The following is an 11,036-nucleotide window of genomic DNA, read 5'->3' as shown; positions in this document are numbered from 1 at the left end:
TGTAAGGATAAAAGAAACTCAGATACTTTGATCTTCTAAGACAGACAATAGACACACAGTGCATTAACATACAGACATCTGTTTCCACATCTCACTGAGAGAAAATGCGGGAAAATGTCTCTCACATACGCATCAGTTCCAAAACTCAGATACTTTGATCTCCTGAGAACAGACAATACAAACTTACACGGGCATCTTGGAGAAACCCCACAGAGTGGCGGTGCAGGAAACGCCTCTCTCACATATGCATCAGTTTCTTTTCATCTCCTCCCTCCACTTGATTCACTCAGAATGGTCAATAGTATAATGTTCTATATGAATGCAAATAAGATTTACAGTCATGTTTGGTTTCATTTGAATAGTCTCAGGGTGAGTGGTACAATGGTCTTAATCTTACAAAAGTAGACTAAAAGATAATACAGATCCTAAGAGTTAAGAGATACTTTGATTACTGTAGAGGGTCATTCCATGCAAATTACATTCTGTTCCCATTGAGGTGCAAACCACCCAGGTCTGGTACCTGGGTTAATGTAAATTCCAATTGTTTGTACATGCCTCCACTTGAGGGATGTTTTATCTTGGTTTTGTATTTAAAGGATTGCAGCAAAAGGGTCGGGCGATTCTGTAGTCAGAGAGCCCGTAGTATGGAGTGTTTCCACACACTCTGTACTATGTAAATATAGTGGTCATGGAAAATAGTATTTTCCTAAAATCAGGTATGAATCCTTTACTCTTAGATTTGTCTATGAGAATTTGATGTCTTGTATTGATTTGATATCTTTGAATTGGCTATGAAATTATTTTCTCAAGTAGATTAAGTGAAGGCTTATGTTTCCGCAAAGCTGCGTCCAGGGTTAAGTGCATACTAAATCTCAGGTTAGATGGAGCATGGGCACATCAGGTGAGGTTATGGGTTTCTGACTAACCGCTTGACCTTAAAGCATATTAAATAGTATTAGCCACAAACCTCTGGCTAAGGATCAAACTGACGAGTTTGTGATCGTGGGGCCCACGCATAGCGGCCGCCGTGAGGCACCCTGTGTGACATAGATTCCTAATGAACGAGTAAATATATATGTAAAGAGTTAACTAGAATAATCGAATGTCAGAATAATTAGAGACCGACAAACAACCAATTTGCCTTTCAACCTAAATTCGAGGTCATACTAAAATGGAGTCAGATTAGATACTAAAATGGAGTCAGATTTGAGTTAAACCTAAGAGAATAACTCTGCGCACTGAAAAGAACGAACACGCAAGAAACCTTCATCCACCACTGGATACCTTCATTGGGCCAAGTGTGTAGACCTTACAACATCAAGCATCTATACAGTCTGAGGACATAATGAGTAAATAACTTTGTTAAGCCAGCATTCAGTGTTTGTCTTAATGAACTTTGCTTTTCTAGTTAAAAGGTAATATGAATTTCTGATTAATTTGAATTGAATTACACTTAATTTTGACTTCAGACAAATCCTGTCTCATTTCAATTTCATTAATCGAATAGCAAATTAAAAGGTATCCACAATTAATTTCTGAATGATGCACAACCATGCTTTGCAGAACATTTATTTATTCTCCTTAACATGTCTTTGTCATAAAATAGTAATCACTGAAATTTTTGCTAATAGCATAGATCATTTTGCATGATCGCCTTTGCATTAAACCAAAGGCGATCATAGATCTCTGAGGAAAGTCTTTGTTGACATTATAACAGGATTAAATCCACTATTAAGCAGTGTAGTGTTGTTTCTACTGCAAGAGATTATTACAGTAGCAAGCATCACTGTATGATATTTATAGTCTTCTTAGTATACATACTTTTTAGTGCACTCTTTCTACTCTTGGTTCGGGTTGCTTGGTCCGAACCCAAGTTTGATTCCACCCTCTCTCTGTGGATACATTGCAAGAGATGCGAAAAATATGAGCTGCTCTGCATGTAGTTTATTTGGAGACAAACAGCAATAACAAATAAATTAGACTTTAATAAATCTGACGGAGAATGCCGAGATGCAGATTACATAGTTAGATCAATAGTTGTTCACTTCTGTTAGGCCAGATTGCATTACCGTTTCAGAGTTTATATGAACCTTACTCCTGATAGCCTTTTCAAATGGACTCAGGTGCGGTTCACTGGCATGCACCCAAGTTCGAGAAACAATTTGCACATCAATCAAGCAAACTGAACTCTGACGTCAAATAGACTCGGGTTTGCATTATAAACTCTGGGATAACAGTGCTTGTGGAATTAAAGAAACTGAAGAGAAAAGGGTGACCTTTCAGAACAGATGTTACCTTGGTATTTTTCCATTACTAGCAAAAATGTTTTGAATTGCTGAGACATCTTCACATCATGTGTGATTGGTCTGGTAATGATCTGTCAAGAATTTTTAAAGATAGACAGCACGAGGATATCTATACAGTCTGAGGACATACAAACTTTCACAGAATTACAGCCACAATTGAGCTGTTGACCTGCAAAGGTTTACAATTCCTTTATCTCATGGTCAACCGTTAATCTTGAGTTTACAGAGGGGTATAAGGTTACACGGGTTAAACTACCAGGCATACCTGAAAAACCAACACTCCGTGTTGCAACGTATGTCTTTTAAAAATGCATAAATGGCACCGCTAAGACAGAGCTTGATGGTAAGTCATGCTAATCTTCGTCAAGTTCTAGCGAACTAAATCCCTGAGTGTGTAAAAACTGCACAGCTGTTTCACCATTTTATGGTCCTACAATGATGGTAAAGCAAAAGCTTGTCAGTCTAGCATCACAGGGCTTATCAGGTGAGAGAGATATTATGGGATGGGCCTGTAAAAACAAGTAAAGAAATAGAGTAGCAAGACACAACCTAGAATCCTGACAAGACTGTAGATGCAGTGTGGCTACACTATAAAAATCAAATTTCCTTTGTAAACAGAATTTCCGGAGAAAATTAGGTACATTCCAAATATACTGTTGACATTCTAACTGGTACTTCTCACTGTTTTGATTGTAAGGCTTTGTGTAAAGCAAAAAATATACTTTGTATACAATGTTTTACATAATAATTTACCATCTGAATTGACTGATTGTCCTTCATTGTAATTTAATTTAATTTTATAACAATGTACAACAGCAGACACACTGATGGGGATGACCAACTCCTTTGTCTTGCTATGGGAAATTTTATAGCTAGCTAGTCATGGATAAAACAATGAAATCTACACATTAGTCATTAGTAAATGATGTAAGCAAGGGATTAAGTGCTTGTAAAAGGTTTGTGACCTTCATAACAAAAAGGAAAAATAAAATCAGTTTTTTATAATAAAAAAAGCAATCCCTGGGACATAAAAGGGATTGTATAGACTTCTCTAGATTTCTCTAAACACTTGAATGCACTTTCAGCCAGCTTTTGTAGTGTCAGTTCTTTCAAGTTCTTTTCTTTTTTCAAGTTGTAAAGACTAGCAGTTCACTCTATAAACACTTCAGTGTGTTTTCATTTCTTTATCATTACATTAGACGTGTGGTTTTGAGATCCATCCAGTTCAGAACAAGACTCCTCATCTGCAATTCTAAAGCCTCTACACTCTTAAAAATAAAGGTGCTTCAAGCGATGCCATAGAAGAACCATTTTTGGTTCCACAAAGAACCATTCAGTCAAAGGTTCTTTAAAGAACCATCTCTTTCTTACCTTTTTGTAATCTGAAGAACTTTCTTTCACCACGAAGAACCTTTTGTGAAACAGAAAGGTTCTTCAGATGTTAAAGGTTCTTTATGGAACCATATAGACAAAAAGGTTATTTTATGGCATCGTGAAGCACCTTTATTTTTAAGAGTGTAGCTGATTCCAGAATTATTCAAGTCGAAGACAGGTAAAATCATGATGTTTAGCTTTAGCTGAATAGGTAACTGTGGGTTAGATACAGACGTAATCATTTGTCATCTTCTCCTTCAGGGCTGAGGTGCTGTGTGTACATGTCCGAACTGCAGATCAGGTGAGCTTCCTGATTGACTAATACAGGCTGGAAGTCTTGAGGGTTTTGCTAATGTACTGTAGATGCTAAGCATATTATTTAGTGAAAGCGGTATTTCATATATATATGCATCAAAACATTTCTCTTTATGACAGGATAACTGCAGAAACGTTTGAGCTGCAGGTTAGCGGATCTCCAGTCGGCTCCTTCAATATGTCATGTGAGGAACCCCAAAAGCTAACCTTAATATCAAGTCAAGTCAAGTCGCCTTCATTTTTATATTACTTTATACAATACAGTTGTTTCAAAGCAGCTTCAGAGTATGAAAATAACAGAATCAATCACAAACTTCAGATGTTGATTTACTGTTGATTCATTTCAGTTCAGTAACTGTTGTTGCAAATTTGGTCAATTATGAATGAATTCGATTCAGCTATAAAGCAGCTCTACAGTAGACAACAGGGTGATTATTCAGCTCACTTCAGTTCAAGTTTTGTTCTCATCTGATAGTGTCAGTGTCATCAAATCAATAATTTTACTTAATATAAGTATCTTTTAAACCCCAACTAGCAAGCCAAAGGTAACAGTGGCAAGGAACCCAAACTCCATCAGGTGAAAGAAATAGAGGGAAAAAATATTGAAAGTTTCCCTAAATCAGCATCTATAAATTAATCACAGGGTGTTATTGCCTAGATATGATTTTTATAGCAGAGTCTTATCTGTTTGACTTTAGCTTTTATATGCAATCAACTGTAAAAGTGCTGTAAAAGTGGTTCATCCTTGCTTTCCTCGAGGAGCAAAGTCCCAGATTGTGAGTCAGACAGGAAATTGTTTATATGCACTGATATTCTCTCTGAGCTCAGTCGTCCTCTAGCCGTCTTGTGCCTGTGTGTTGAGTTATGTGGTGTTGGGTTTCTTACCAGTCCCTGGAGTATGTGAAAAATGAAGCGCACATGCAGCACAAGTCCAGAAGAACATCCAAACAGCCTCAGAGTTGTGTAAACATGAAACACAGAAAAGACGGAAGAAGTATCTGAATGAAGTCTGAATGTGGATTCAAATAAACGTCTGTGGAGTGGTCCAGACTCAGTGTCTTTGGCTCTCTCTGATGGTTTTTACCACCGAAGTGTTGCAAAAAGCTGCGGCCAGTTCTGTGGCCTTCACATGGTGACTGTATCTTATTGTTCAAGAGTTGAGAGAGAGTATGACTCTTTCAGTCACATTTTTTTGTGTGTGAATTATCTGTTGACAGATGCCTGTGTGTACATGTGGACAAAACGTCTTCTGAAATTCAGAATGTGTCCATCGCTCATGACTGCGGTTGGTATGTGACTGCCAAGCAAGTATTTTCACCTTGTCAGTTACCTGACAAAATAATAATTAGTCATGTCTGAGTTGGAACAAAGTGGCCTTTAACTTTAGCTCTGTTTCCAAACCTAGTGACCTACCTCATTGCCTGCCTAATAAAAAATGTACAAATATCAATCCCCCACATATGATTCTAACAGAGACAATGTGAGGAGAACAACATGGTTGTCTTAAAAAGCATAACTTATTGTTTAAAACTTTGACGATATTTGTCTTAATTAAATGAGTTGTGAGTATATTTATAATCAGCATTTCTCTCCCCATAGAGCAAAATGTATTTTCAAATGTATTCTTAAAAATATATTGGAAAAATAGCCAACAAATATATAGCTAATATTGATTTTAAAGTGTAGTTAAGTTTTAGTGACTTTAGTGGCATTTAAAGATTTTTCAATTTGAAATATATCTTGGCCAGAACAAATAGTGTTTTTTTTTTTTTTTTTGCAGATTTTTATTTATCAGCATTGCTTTCGCAGTGCATTCTGGGATTGCCTTCCACTTGAAGAATACCTGTGGTGCTGCCTTAAGGGCTGTTCAGACCAAGAAAAAAAAACAATAAAGATAACTATAACGATTACTATATTCGCGTCCACGCCAACGCACAATAACATTCTGCTTATTATCAGTGTGCGTTGCAGTTCCGTCATCTGCATCTTTAACTGCTCAAACGCTTTACATCAGGATGGATTCTGATTGGCTGTCAATGGGCCTCATTCATGAAACATTCGTAAATATAGGAGTACATTCGGAGTCATTTGCGCCTAAAACAGACCTTCCCGAAAACTCTCCTCCGGATACACAATCGCAAACATCAGATTTGATAGTTAAACATGCGTATGTTAATGAATTCCAATCATTCATAAATAGGGCGCTCGTGCACGCTCATTCACAATTAGCATAATCCCCGTCTATGAATTACAGCTATGCAAATTGCGTGTCCAGGAACGCAGTGGAATATTCTGGTCTCCTTTATCAAGTTTGGCTCCAGTATATTGCATAAATGCAAAAAAGACTAATAGGCCATATGCCTAACAATAAATATTCAATAACGTGTGTCCACCAAAGAGTTTTTAGGCAGCTGAAGAAATGTCAGGTGCTCTTCTTAAAACGACCAGCTGGTGGCGCTTGAGAACGCTTTGGTGGCACAGCGTTTTTCCAGCTGAGACGCTTGGTTGCTATGATTAGGAATGTCCACGGCGGTATTACTATCTCATTTGAAAGAATATTACTGAATATAAAAATGCAGTAACCAGCGATATTTACCTCTCTATTGTTGTTCAGTTGTTGTACAAGATGATTGGTCGGTGTAGTATTTGTCCCGCCCCTCCTCCATTGATTGGACGGCTGGGTAAAAAGTGACAGTGGCAAGTGCTGCGTTTTCCACAAAGCTAAAGTTTATCATCTCTAAGCTCAAAAAGAAAGAAAAATATTATATATGATATTATAAAAATATTATAATGGCAGTGCATCAAAATTCAGTGCCATCAGTTTGCCAAAAAGAACACAGAATGTTTTACGCACCATTTACGAAAGAAAAATATTATATATGATATTATAAAAATATTATAATGGCAGTGCATCAAAATTCAGTGTCATCAGTTTGCCAAAAAGAACACAGAATGTTTTACGCACCATTTACACGTGGTAGGGAGCAGGTGTAGCCTACATTTCTTTCTACCAAATAACATTTTGAAAATAGGAACACTTTCATGAATCTGAAAGTTTACGTCAAAAATTTTAAAAATTTGCTCTGAAAGTAATTCCAACGCTGCTGTTCCTCTGTCCTGTTATCGTTATAGTTGCCAAATGATGTGTTAAAATGCAGCTTTTGTATGCTTAACAACAGAAGTAGTTCTCATTATTAAACACAAATTAATTTGTGTGTTTGTGTGTGTGTGTGTGTGTGTGTGTTTGTCTGCTAAGTAGATACCCAGGCATCTTTCTTTATCCCACAGAAGGAGGTAGGTAATTATTACCTGTGTACATCCCATTTCCACTCAGGAGAAAACAGAAAGGCTATTTAGACTCTTAACATAGCAAATTGTATGATAATGTGTGTGTGTGCTTGACCTATTTAACAGCCAGGGTAGCAGGGGATCAGAAAGGTGGTTTATTCCTGTATGAGTCAACAGGGGGCTGGAGTGCTTCATTAAAGATAAGTACATTTAAACTGACAAAATGAAAATAAGTATCAGGCCAACACCAATCAAATGTGAGCATGCTTTAAATCAAGCTTTATCTAACAGTAGGTATGTTTTAAGTCACAAAGTATTAAGTCACTTCGCATCTGCAAGCTATGGAAGTCAATTTTGAGAACATTGCACCTGTGAGACATAAATTGTGTGTTTGTGTGTGTGTGTGTGTGTGTGTGTGTGTGTGTGTTTGTCTGCTAAGTAGATACCCAGGCATCTTTCTTTATCCCACAGAAGGAGGTAGGTAATTATTACCTGTGTACATCCCATTTCCACTCAGGAGAAAACAGAAAGGCTATTCTTTCTCATCAGCCTTGCACTCCAGGTCAGTTTCGTGTACTCTTCATACTGACGTCACTGTAGACTCTTAACATAGCAAATTGTATGATAATGTGTGTGTGTGCTTGACCTATTTAACAGCCAGGGTAGCAGGGGATCAGAAAGGTGGTTTATTCCTGTATGAGTCAACAGGGGGCTGGAGTGCTTCATTAAAGATAAGTACATTTAAACTGACAAAATGAAAATAAGTATCAGGCCAACACCAATCAAATGTGAGCATGCTTTAAATCAAGCTTTATCTAACAGTAGGTATGTTTTAAGTCACAAAGTATTAAGTCACTTCGCATCTGCAAGCTATGGAAGTCAATTTTGAGAACATTGCACCTGTGAGACATAAAGCCAGAACTGTGAGAAATAGTCAACATTTTTGAAAAATAAAGTTACAATTGTAAAGTATAAAGTCCCTATTGTGCAAAATAAATGTGCACTTACGGAAAAATAAAGTCTTAATTTTTAAGAAAGAAAATTACAATGCAATGCAATTACGAGACATTACATTGTCGCATTTAAAGTTGCAACTGTGAGAAATATTCTCTGTCTTGAGATAAAAAGTTACAATTGTGCGAAATCACAAATATGCAAAATAAATTTGCACTTACAAAAAATATAGTCTTAATTTTGAGAAAGAAAGTTGCGGTTGTGAGACGTCACATGATCACAAGTCGCAACTGTGAGGAATAGTCTCAATTTTGAGATATATTATAAAGTGTCCGTTTTGAGATATAAAGTCACAGTTGTGAGACATAATTGTGTCTCTATTGTGCAAAATAAATTTTACGCTTAAAATAGTCTTAATTTAAAAAAACAAAGTTGTTCTTGTGAGATATAGACTCACATTTGGAGAGTAGTCACATTGTTACATACAAAGCTGCTATAAGAAATAGGCCCAGTTTTGAGAAATAAAGTCACAATTGTGAGATATAAAGATGCAATTGTGAATTTTCTTAAAAATTTTTTTTGAGGTGGAAACAGGTTTCCACAACAAGCAAACATCACCACATGAATTCTGTTGAGTGAACAGGTTGTGCCATTGTTCTGTGCTGTAGTATTCTGATTCAAATCCCAGATGGGCCTCTCATTTCCTTTAGTTTAGACCCCTACTGAGTGCATTGCTCTTTAAGTGCTCTTTGAATTCATTGTTTTGCACTGTGGGCATTGTCTGACACGGCAGATTCATCATGCTTGACGGTTTATTTCTGTGTCCCTGATTCTATTATACCAGTGAATCCATCCACTGTAGAGACTTCCCATCCCCTTGAGTCCATATGGTGGAGTTTGTCTCAATCCAAGCATCACTATAGCTCCATTGGAATCTAGCCCATCTTGGAGGAAACTAAATCAAGCAGCGCAATAGCCTTATCAGGCCTGTAAACTCTTAGCCTGCCACACCCCTCTGAATTCGTGTTTATGGATGTGATCTGCTCTAACTTTTCTTATGACTCACTGAACTATATTGTGTTAGCTTTCCCCCGGTTGCTCTCAGATAACGCCTAAGACAATACGGCTACCGCAGAGGCAAAACACATGGTTATGAGTATAGGACCGTTTTCTCAAGGAAGGAAGTGTTCACTTAGTGATTTTTAGACTCCAGAACTTGGGGAAGAGGAGGAGGAGGGTGGGACTTCCTTGCCTTGTGCATGGAGGCACTGAAACTTGCACCAAGCACACATTTCAGACAACAAAACAGGAAGGCACAGACTAGTTGGTTTGTTTGTCACAGGTGCTTAGTTGCTGAAGATAAGCCTGAGCCAAAGTGGAGCCGATGTGCGGCGTATGGTCTGAGCACTGACATGCTGACCCCCCCCCACCCCTTCAACCTCTGCAGCAATGCTGGCAGCACTCATGTCTATTTCCCAAACACAACCTCTAGATAAGATGCTGAGCACGTGCACTCAACTTCTTTGGTCGACCATGGCAAGGCCTGTTCTGAGTGGAACCTGTCCTGTTAAACCGCTGTATGGTCTTGGCCACCGTGCTGCAGCTCAGTTTCAGCGTCTTGGCAATCTTCTTATAGCCTACGCCATCTTTATGTAGAGCAACAATTCTTTTTTTTAGATTCTTAGAGAGTTCTTTGCCATGAGGTGCCATGTTGAACTTCCAGTGACTAGTATGAGAGAGTGAGAGCGATAACACCAAATTGAACACACCTGCTCCCAATTCACAGGCACACATAAAGAAACTCACAGAACAAACATACTGAGGTAAACATTCTAAATGTTTAGTTTATTTATAGCATGATATAGTTAAGTAACATACCATGACAAATGAGCTATTTTCTGAATATTTTTACGATTGCAAATGTTACATTGATTTTAGTTCAACAAACAAGTAGTAAAGTATATGAAGTTACTTACATTCTTAGACAGTTCACTGTTTTGTTCTATTTCACCAACGAAAATAGTTCCAAACAAAGATCAGAACAGAATTATTGCTATTTGTATGTTCAAAATTTAATTTACAACATTAAGCCCATAACATCATTTATTGCTGTTGTAATTTTGTAATTATTTAATTTGGTAACAGCCCTGTAGTGTTGACTAGTATGAGAGAGTGAGAGCGATAACACCAAATTGAACACACCTGCTCCCAATTCACAGGCACACATAAAGAAACTCACAGAACAAACATACTGAGGTAAACATTCTAAATGTTTAGTTTATTTATAGCATGATATAGTTAAGTAACATACCATGACAAATGAGCTATTTTGCTGAATATTTTTACGATTGCAAATGTTACATTGATTTTAGTTCAACAAACAAGTAGTAAAGTATATGAAGTTACTTACATTCTTAGACAGTTCACTGTTTTGTTCTATTTCACCAACGAAAATAGTTCCAAACAAAGATCAGAACAGAATTATTGCTATTTGTATGTTCAAAATTTAATTTACAACATTAAGCCCATAACATCATTTATTGCTGTTGTAATTTTGTAATTATTTAATTTGGTAACAGCCCTGTAGTGTATTAAATTTCTTGATCAATTGTAAAAATTTGAAAGATTGACTTGAAAGATGACGCATACATTTAATAAGGTAAAAAAAAATATTGGCCTTTATAAAGGTAAATGACATTCTGTGGTAAATATTAAAAACATGCAGATTTAAGTATGTAACAGCTGACAGAAAACTGATGAAAATATTGCTTCAGAATAAATTGTTTACACCACCAAAAA

This window comes from Sinocyclocheilus grahami, unplaced genomic scaffold, assembly GCF_001515645.1.
Source record: "Sinocyclocheilus grahami isolate Dianchi unplaced genomic scaffold, SAMN03320097.WGS_v1.1 scaffold47.1, whole genome shotgun sequence".
Taxonomy (NCBI): domain Eukaryota; kingdom Metazoa; phylum Chordata; class Actinopteri; order Cypriniformes; family Cyprinidae; genus Sinocyclocheilus; species Sinocyclocheilus grahami.
This window is presented reverse-complemented; position numbering follows the sequence as displayed.